Genomic DNA, 10,050 nt, shown 5'->3' on the forward strand with positions numbered 1-10,050 from the left:
ATAAAATCGTTACTTTTCTATGGCTGTTAGCTGCTACCATCCTGAAAATTACTGTCATAAGTATGTTGTGAAGTCCTGTAGTTAATAAAAAAAAAAATAATAATAATTATGTACTTACATTATGCAGTAGGCTATGCGTACTCCTAGGCCCACGGACACGTTCTGGAAATTAATAATAAAAAAAGCATTATGCACTTACACTATGCAGTAGGCTACTATATTAATAAATATTAGGACAACGAATCTGCCACTAGCACATATAATATTACAGTATTAGGAAAAGAATGCGAGAATTTAAGGAAAAACAAAAAGAAAGAAAATTGGCCAGAAACCAAAGTAAAGTACGTAGCTAGGCTATCGGGTTGTGAATGAGTCATTTCATCAGTTACAGCGAATCTTCTGCACTTATTACAACTAACTACCACAGTACAGCATAAGATACATAAGAACTTCAGCAAACTTACATCGCACAGAAACACACACGTCACACACCCACTGCCGCCCACGTCACACTGCACACTGACTCGTGTCGCGGCGGCGTGCAGGGAACACATCACCCGACTTTTTTTTCGCATCACATTATGAGTATAGAACTCCACGTAGTACCCAAGTTCATTTTAATTTACATACATTAATAATGATAACACAATGATTGATTTACAAAAAAATCAATCGAAGAGGGATTCACGTCACTGGTGAATGTTAATTGTGCTGTGTGTGTGTGTGTGTGTGTGTGTGTGTGTACATAAGTGTATATACTATATGCCCATGGTCGTTTGCAGTTTCTCGAAAGACCGATCGATTCATTATCCATCACATAGATACCTTAAGGCCACATTTAAAAAAAAAATAAAAAAATAAAAACGTCTTTTACACACGCACATACAGCATGTCACTGCAGAAGACGATAATTAAAGTCGTTGGAGTAAGGAGGCCCTCCGTCGATTTGACGTCAGGAATTCTGCTGACGGTGGGCGCCCTTCTGCCGACGGTGCTGGTTTGCTGGGAAGGACGCGTCGGTAAAGACTTAGCCCGTTCACGTTTATACTTAAGATGACAAGGACGCGTCGGTTAAGTAAGTGATCCAAAACTTGTTTATCGAAACTCTATTGCTCTAAGTAGAGGTGTATCTTAAGGACATACCTTAACGAACAGGACTTTGCAAAGCTTAGTATTTCTTATAATTATTTACTCTGCGCTGGCTATACTTTGTATTGCAGCTGACCGGCCGCCCTGATGACCAACTCTTCCCTAGCTTGCCTCATGAGAAGGGCGTCTCCGTGGCCGAGTGGTTAAGGCAGGGCATACCCCCCTCGTTGATCGCTGGTTTAATCCCCGACGGGAGCAGGGTTTTTTTTTTTTTTTTTTCTCGTGTTTCGTTAAACAGCTTTCTTATGCATGTCATGACGTCACGCTGGCTTCCAACTGGGGGAGGAGGAGTCCGTTAGGATGATATACTATAAAGTATTTCTACAATATTAGGCTAATGGACCAGATTCATTGTGGTTTTAAGATATGGTAGTAGCCTTTTGGGGTGTCTGGGATGAATTCATGCCCTTGCATTTACTAGCAGATTACGTCTTTTCCTTCTCCTCCCACGTGTGAACGTACTTGCTCCCGAGAGCACCCAGCTGGTCTAGCCGCTAGATCGTCGCGACTGTATTGGCGACTATTTGCTGACAGGAACATGAATATTCTTCGTGTCTGGCTGTCTGTCTTTCTTTCTGTCTGTCTGTCTGGATGGATGAATCTGTGGATATCTCTCTCTCTCTCTCTCTCTCTCTCTCTCTCTCTCTCTCTCTCTCTCTCTCTCTCTCTCTCTCTCTCTCTCTCTCTCTCTCTCTCTGTCTGTCTGTCCGTCTGTCTTGCTGGCTGGATGAATGAATCTGTGGATGTTCTCTCTCTCTCTCTCTCTCTCTCTCTCTCTCTCTCTCTCTCTCTCTCTCTCTCTCTCTCTCTCTCTCTCTCTCTCTCTCTCTCTCTCTCTCTCTCTCTCTCTCTCTCTCTCTCTCTCTCTCTCTCTCTCCGTTACTTCGTCTCCACCCCTGATTTCCCCCCCCCCCCCCAAAAAAAAAAAAGTTACCCCTAGAACGGTAGCGTTACTTTTTTGCTGACAGGAACATGAATATTCTTCGTGTCTGGCTGTCTGTCTGTCTGTCTGTCTGGATGGATGGATGGATGGATGGATGGATGGATGGATGGATGAATCTGTGGATGTTTCCCTCTCTCTCTCTCTCTCTCTCTCTCTCTCTCTCTCTCTCTCTCTCTCTCTCTCTCTCTCTCTCTCTCTCTCTCTCTCTCTCTCTCTCTCTCTCTATGCGTATACATGCATTGAGAGAGAGAGAGAGAGAGAGAGAGAGAGAGAGTAAAAACAAAAAAAAAAATGCAGAGAAAAAAAAGCAAAAACATACAAACACAGAGAGAGAGAGAGAGAGAGAGAGAGAGAGAGAGAGAGAGAGAGAGAGGAAAAAAAAAAAAAACAAATCCAGAGAGAAAAAAAAGAAAACAAACAAAAACAGAGAGAGAGAGAGAGAGAGAGAGAGAGAGAGAGAGAGAGAGAGAGAGAGAGAGAGAGAGAGAGAGGGGCCGAACTTATCATCCCCCCCGGTGTGTGTGTGTGTGTGTGTGTGTGTGTGTGTGTGTGTGTGTGTGTGTGTGTGTGTGTAGTAATAATAATAATAATAATAGGTTTATTAAAGTATGGCAGCCGTTAGCACTCTCTCTCTCTCTCTCTCTCTCTCTCTCTCTCTCTCTCTCTCTCTCTCTCTCTCTCTCTCTCTCTCTCTCTCTCTCTCTCTCTCTCTCTCACACACACACACACACACACACACACACACACACACACACACACAGCAAAAACAAAACAAAATTCACAACGTTCAACCACAAGTGAGCACCACACCAGCCAGCTAGAGAGAGAGAGAGAGAGAGAGAGAGAGAGAGTATATCTTTTGAATTTCTGATTTTATTTAGTACTTACTCATAAAAGGAAGCACGTATTATATTAAAGTATAGGTTTAATGATTATAATTCTATAAATAATGAAAAAGGGTTGGTTGCCTACGTGGCAAATCTTAAAATTAAACATTAGGGTTAATGGCTTCTCTCGCTCTCTCTCTCTCTCTCTCTCTCTCTCTCTCTCTCTCTCTCTCTCTCTCTCTCTCTGAAGGCATGTAGCAACGGTTTGTTTGTTTGGTTGTTGTTTATATTTGGGGGGCGGGCTGGCGGGCGAAGGAGAACATGAACATGAAGATTCTGCGTGTCTGTCTGTCTGTCTGTCTGTCTGATAGCAAAATTTAAAAGACAGTTGAAGAAGTAGTGTAATTTGGTTGAAATCTTTATATGTTCCTTCATCTTAAGTTTGTTAATATCACACCCGTAGCGATTTCCATCTAGTTTGTTAATATCACACCCCTAGTATAGAGGGGTTGCACGTGACGTCATCATCAGCGATGTTAGTGGCCCATCTATTACTGTGTGTGTGTTTGGGGGGAAGGGGGGGCATCTATTACTGTTACTGATAAGTGCTACACTGCCACTCGCGGTAGGTAGACCGGGGCTAGCAAGTATAGGTCAGTGGGCTTTTTGGGAACCCCTTACGTTCTGATGCTCTTACTAAACACCACCCGAGGATGCCCCGGGTTAAATTAGTCATATATTCATTGTTGTTATCATCAAATATATCTTAAAGTTTGATAATAAATGTATATACGGTGTGTCCATCATCATTTGCCAGACTAACGGATAGTTATACAAGGAACCCTAGCCTCACTGTCCAGATTTTTTGCATAGTCACTTAGATCTGGAATGGAGGCATACATTCCTCGTTCTTTCTCTACTCCTCACGCTAAAAAGCCTTGGTTTAATCACGCTTGTTCTCGTGCTGTCAATGATAGAGAGGTAGCTCACAAAAGATACCAGAGCCTTCAAACTAATGCTAATTATGAACTTTACATTTCTGCCCGAAATCGTGCCAAATCTATTCTCCGACTAACCAAAAATTCTTTCATTAATAGAAAATGTCAAAACCTTGCTTTCTCTAACTCTTCCCGTGACTTCTGGCATCTAGCCAAAAACATCTCCTCCAGCTTCACTTCTTCATCTTTCCCTCCACTCCTCAGTCCTGACGGCAACACTGCCGTCTCATCTATCTCTAAGGCTGAACTCTTCTCTCAAACTTTTTCTAAAAACTCCACTCCGGACGATTCTGGGCATATTCCTCCTACTCATCCCCCCTCTGACTCCTTTATGCCTGTTATAAAGATTCTTCAAAATGATATTTTCTATGCCCTCTCTGGCCTCAATCCCCAGAAGGCTTATGGACCTGATGGAGTGCCTCCTATTGTCCTTAAAAACTGTGCCTCCGTGCTGTCACCCTGCCTGGTCAAACTCTTTCGCCTCTGCCTGTCAACATTTAACTTTCCTTCTTGCTGGAAGTATGCCTTCATACAGCCTGTGCCTAAGAAGGGTGACGGTTCGAATCCCTCAAACTACCGTCCTATAGCTTTACTTTCTTGTCTATCTAAAGCTTTTGAATCAGTCCTTAACCGGAAGATTCAAAAGCACCTTTCCACTTCTGACCTTCTATCTGATCGCCAGTATGGGTTCCGCAAGGGGCGTTCTACTTGTGATCTAATAGCCCTCTTAACTGACTCTTGGTCATCCTCCCTTAGCCGTTTCGGTGAAACTTTTGCTATTGTGCTGGACATATCAAAAGCTTTTGATAGGGTCTAGCACAAATCTTTGCCTTCCAAACTACCCTTCTACGGTTTCTATCCTTCTCTTTGTACCTTTATCTCCAGTTTCCTTTCTGACCGTTCTATTTCTGCCGTGGTAGACGGTCACTGTTCTTCCCCTAAATTTATTAACAGTGGTGTCCCTCAGGGTTCTGTCCTATCTCCCACTCTTTTTCTGTTGTTCATTGATGATCTTCTTTCCAAAACGAACTGTCCTATCCAGTCCTACGCCGATGATTCCACTCTGCATTATTCAACTTCTTTTAATAGAAGACCCACCCTTCAGGAACTTAACGACTCAAGGCTGGAGGCTGCAGAACGCTTAGCCTCAGACCTTACTATTATTTCGATTGGGGCAAGAAGAACCTGGTGTCCTTCAACGCCTCAAAAACACAGTTTCTCCACCTATCCACTCGACACAATCTTCCAAACAACTATCCCTATTCTTTGACAACACCCAGCTATCACCTTCCTCAACACTAAACATCCTCGGTCTATCCTTAACTCAAAATCTCAACTGGAAACTTCATATCTCATCTCTTACTAAATCAGCTTCCTCGAGGCTGGGCGTTCTGTACCGTCTCCGCCAGTTCTTCTCCCTGCACAGTTGCTGTCCATATACAGGGCCTTGTCCGCCCTCGTATGGAGTATGCATCTCATGTGTGGGGGGGCTCCACTCACACAGCTCTTCTGGACAGAGTGGAGGCAAAGGCTCTTCGTCTCATCAGCTCTCCTCCTCATACTGATAGTCTTCTACCTCTTAAATTCCGCCGCAATGTTGCCTCTCTTTCTATCTTCTATCGATATTTCCACGCTGACTGCTCTTCTGAACTTGCTAACTGCATGCCTCCCCCCCGCCCGCGGCCCCGCTGCACTCGACTTTCTACTCATGCTCATCCCTATACTGTCCAAACCCCTTATGCAAGAGTTAACCAGCATCTTCACTCTTTCATCCCTCACGCTGGTAAACTCTGGAACAATCTTCCTTCATCTGTATTTCCTCCTGCCTACGACTTGAACTCTTTCAAGAGCAGGGTATCAGGACACCTCTCCTCCCGAAACTGACCTATCTTTCGGCCACCTCTTTGGATTCTTTTTAGGAGCAGCGAGTAGCGGGCTTTTTTTTATTAATGTTTACTTTTTTGTGCCCTTGAGCTGTCTCCTTTGCTGTAAAAAAAAATAAAAATAAAAAATGAGAGATGAAGACGGCAGGCACGTGCCAGCGGGCCAGGGGCTCAGCTGATCGCTCGTGCCTCCTAAAATGGCTGACAGTTATTTTTCCCTAAAAGCGGTGTGACGTCAGTGCAGCCCCTCTATAGTTAGGTGTAACCGACGTACATTTTGAATTTATCTCATTTTATTTGATCTCTTCTTCGACGTCCTGCCCTATAGCGATGGTAGGCTTTCCTTAACCCTACATTAGTATCCTGGGGTGTTTGAACACCCCCCCAAAAGACGTTTTTGATCACCGTCTTGAGTTGGCAACACTTAGATCCCTCTCCTTTCTAGTACCTTCCTGAATACGTGAGAGGAGAGACTACTGAAATGTTGACAGTCCCGTGGCAGGTCCTTTGAAAAAAAAGACACATCTGTTTCCTTTGGGGTGTCTGGTCACCCCACGGTGCTAATAAACTGACGTTGTGGGAAACATGTGTGCAGCAAACTCTTTGTAAGTTGCATGTAATGCCAAGATTCTGTATCAGGTGACGGATTCGAGTGATAAGTACTGGTGATGCTGTTGCAACAAGATTATCATCTAATGTAGTTTAGAGTTACCTTATTATGTCAGTGGGTATGGAGTAAATATATTAAGTGTTTTTCACAATTTCATGTTTAATTATTTATCAGATAAGTATGCACGTCTTTTTTGGTAACACATTTTTTTTCTGTGTGTGGTTTAGGAAGCATGAAGAATGAATGAATGAATGAATCAATTAATATATATATATATATATATATATATATATATATATATATATATATATATATATATATATATATATATATATATATATACATATATATATATATATATATATATATATATATATATATATATATATATATATATATATATATATATATATATATATATATATATATATATATATATATATATATATATATATATATATATATATATATATATATATATATATATATATATATTCATAGATTAGCACCAGTAAAACTACTTTTAATGATAAGCAAATCTGACTTATTTCTGAAGGATTTTAGTAATGAAACTCTAAATGAAAAGTATTTAGGTCGTCATGTTCTTGACGATAATACTGAGGAAAGGGAAACGAGACTGTATGAAGTACTGTATACCTTTATCTAAGAAATGATCGTTAGAGTCCAATTTAGTGTGTGCGTTTGACCAATTCCTTTACACCAATATTCTACAATATCAGCCACCGCTACCGCAGTCATGAGATATCCCTCGGAATAGCTTCGGGAGAAAAGGAGCCATTTGTGGTGCTCAGCTCACTCCGTATGTTGCTCACTCCACGAAAAGGCAGAACTTTCTTTTCCTGGCAAGCTTCAATCGCGGCACTGGCGGGAAACAGGACTGGGAGGGCTGCTAGACATTGATTGACTGACTGACTGTAGTTGCCCAGTAATACTATAACGAGATCTAAGCCTGCTTGGGCAAGCTCTAATGATGGAAGGTCACTCCTATGCCACAACCCGTGCCTTTTCCGCATACTTTTTTTGCGGGTACCGTACCTACACTACGCAAGTGTCTAGTTAAATGTGGTTCGGCTGTAATGTGCAGGAATGAATAGCTTCGGGAGAAAAGGAGCAATTTGGGGTGCTCAGCTCAGTACGTGCGAGGCGAAGGCGAGGACCAACCACGCGTCGCTGGCGTGAGGCGGGCAGAGCTTCCGACGCGCCAGCCGGCGACTACTCTTCTTAAACCAACCCTTCCCCGGGTGGAATAAGCACACAGTCAAACCCTAGACACTACGTCTTCCCACATCGTCTCCCGAGGCAGAGACGGCGGAAGTCTGATGAGAGTCGGCAGCGTCCGACGTAAAACAAAAATACAACTCTTAACGGTGGATCACTCGGCTCGTGGGTCGATGAAGACCGCAGCAAGCTGCGTGTCGGTATGTGAATCGCAAGAATACCAGATACATCGACAAGTCGAACGCACATTGCGGCGGCGGCACTCTCATGTGCTGCCGTCACTCCTACACAAGGGTCGGATATACATTCCATGCATCGGCTTTGTCAGCTATGACATCAACCGCACTGGGGAGTTTCGCCTGTTGTTACTAGCGGGCGTTCTCTTAAGGCCATGAATGGTTACCGGCCGCGTCACGTCTCTGGCGCGTACGTCGGTGACACGGAGCTTATAGACACAGCGGGGAGGAGGAGAAGGAGATGGTCTCTCGGGGCTGCCTCCTACTCCGCCGCCTCGTCTGCTGTTGTCGCTTTCCGTGTCCTGTCTCGTTTCGGAACCCCAACCTGTGCCGCTATGAGTCGGACGGGCTAAGGTGGCTCTGCTTCGCGTGATAGGCAGGAGAAGGCGACCGGGCCGGTTATTTATTCGACTAACCCGGATCACCCTACCTCTCCTTGCTGCGAGCAGACGCAAACAACAACAACCGCAGGACTACCACGTCCCGCGTGTCGTCTGTGTGCACCACCACCGCCGACTGGCAGCCATTATTTAAAGGAAGGGACCGACGAGCTGGAGAGCGAGGCAACTCCTCTCCTCCCGCCAGCACCAAGGAGGATCTTCTTCTTGCTGCTGCTCCAATGTCGACCTCGTGTTAGGGTAGAGTACCCGCCAAATTTAAGCATATTAATAAGCGGAGGAAAAGAAACCAACAGGGATTCCCTTAGTAAGGGCGACTGAACCGGGAAAAGCCCAGCGCATAACCTGGCGTCGTGACCCGGCGCAAGGGTGTTGCGTTCGGAGGGTCCGGCACGCAGTCTCTCACCGCCTAAGTTATGCTTGAAAGCGGCCACTACCCATGGAGGGTGACAGGCCCGTGTGGCGGAGCCCGCGAGGGTACGCGAGAGATTGTCGGAAAGGGCCTCTCCGTAGAGTCGGGTTGCTTGAGAATGCAGCCCTAAGCAAGTGGTAAACTCCATCTAAGGCTAAATATGACCACGAGACCGATAGCGAACAAGTACCTTGAGTGAAAGTTGAAAAGAACTTTGAAGAGAGAGTTCAAGAGTACGTGAAACCGTTAAGAGCCAAACGGGTGGGACCTCGAAGGTCGAACCGAGGGGATTCAGCTCGTCGGCCAAAGCTGGCTGGGCGGCGGGATTCGCTTATGCGACCCAGGAACCCTTGGGCGTGCCCACGTCCGAGCCGGCGCCGGCGGGCGTATTTCCCCTCGTGATGTAGGTCGCCGCGACCCGTTGCTGGGGACGTCGAAGGCCCAGGCGGATTGGTACCCCGACGTCTGCGTTTACGCGGTCGAAGGGGGAAACCTCTGGTGTCCTGGCTGCCCTGCGACGGTCGTGTAGCAGAGGGGCAAACCCTCTCGCGGCGTGCCAAAGGTCGGTGACCCACCCGACCCGTCTTGAAACACGGACCAAGGAGTCTAACATGTGTGCGAGTCATTGGGCGCACTAAACCCAGAGGCGTAATGAAAGTGACAGGGGGGCGTCCCGGGGTCTTCGGGCCTCGGTCGGCGTCCTCCGGGGCCGATCCCCGACCGGCCGCTGCCGCCGAGTTTCCCATCCCAAAGCGGGGTCGAGGGGGGTGCGCGGGGTGAGTCCCTTTCCCCCGTCGCTTATCTCCGGCCTCACGGGTGCTCGGTGCGCACGGTGGTCCGTCTCCTTCGCGGGAGGCGCTTGTACGCAGGGGGGCGCAGGCCCGGGACTTGCCATTCGACGCCGTCGTGCAAATCTGTTGTTGGCCTCGCCGGCGTTGCTTGGGCTCTCGGTTGGCGCGCCGCGCGTCAGGCGGGCTTCGGGTGGGGGTTTCGGCTCTCATCCGGGTTCGTCCCGCGCGGTTTTGCCTTCCGATCCTGCTCTGTCCGGAGTGGCCTAGCACGCGTGCTGTCGGCAAGTACCATGAGCAGACATGTTGGGACCCGAAAGATGGTGAACTATGCCTGGCCAGGATGAAGCCAGAGGAAACTCTGGTGGAGGTCCGTAGCAATTCTGACGTGCAAATCGATTGTCAGAGCTGGGTATAGGGGCGAAAGACTAATCGAACCATCTAGTAGCTGGTTCCCTCCGAAGTTTCCCTCAGGATAGCTGGTACTCGCGGAAACGGAGGAGTTTCATCCGGTAAAGCGAATGATTAGAGGTCTTGGGGACGAAACGTCCTCAACCTATTCTCAAA

General features: G+C 46.4%; 1 non-coding gene across 1 annotated transcript; it reads left to right on the forward strand.

The window, feature by feature from the left end:
- Nucleotides 1-7,787: 7,787 nt before the first annotated feature.
- On the forward strand, nt 7,788-7,947 carry LOC126991520 (5.8S ribosomal RNA). Its single transcript, XR_007745624.1, has one exon. It is a non-coding gene; the product is annotated as a 5.8S ribosomal RNA (ribosomal RNA).
- The last annotated feature ends 2,103 nt before the right edge of the window (nt 7,948-10,050 follow it).

Source organism: Eriocheir sinensis, unplaced genomic scaffold, assembly GCF_024679095.1.
Source record: "Eriocheir sinensis breed Jianghai 21 unplaced genomic scaffold, ASM2467909v1 Scaffold296, whole genome shotgun sequence".
NCBI classification, from domain to species: Eukaryota; Metazoa; Arthropoda; class Malacostraca; order Decapoda; family Varunidae; genus Eriocheir; species Eriocheir sinensis.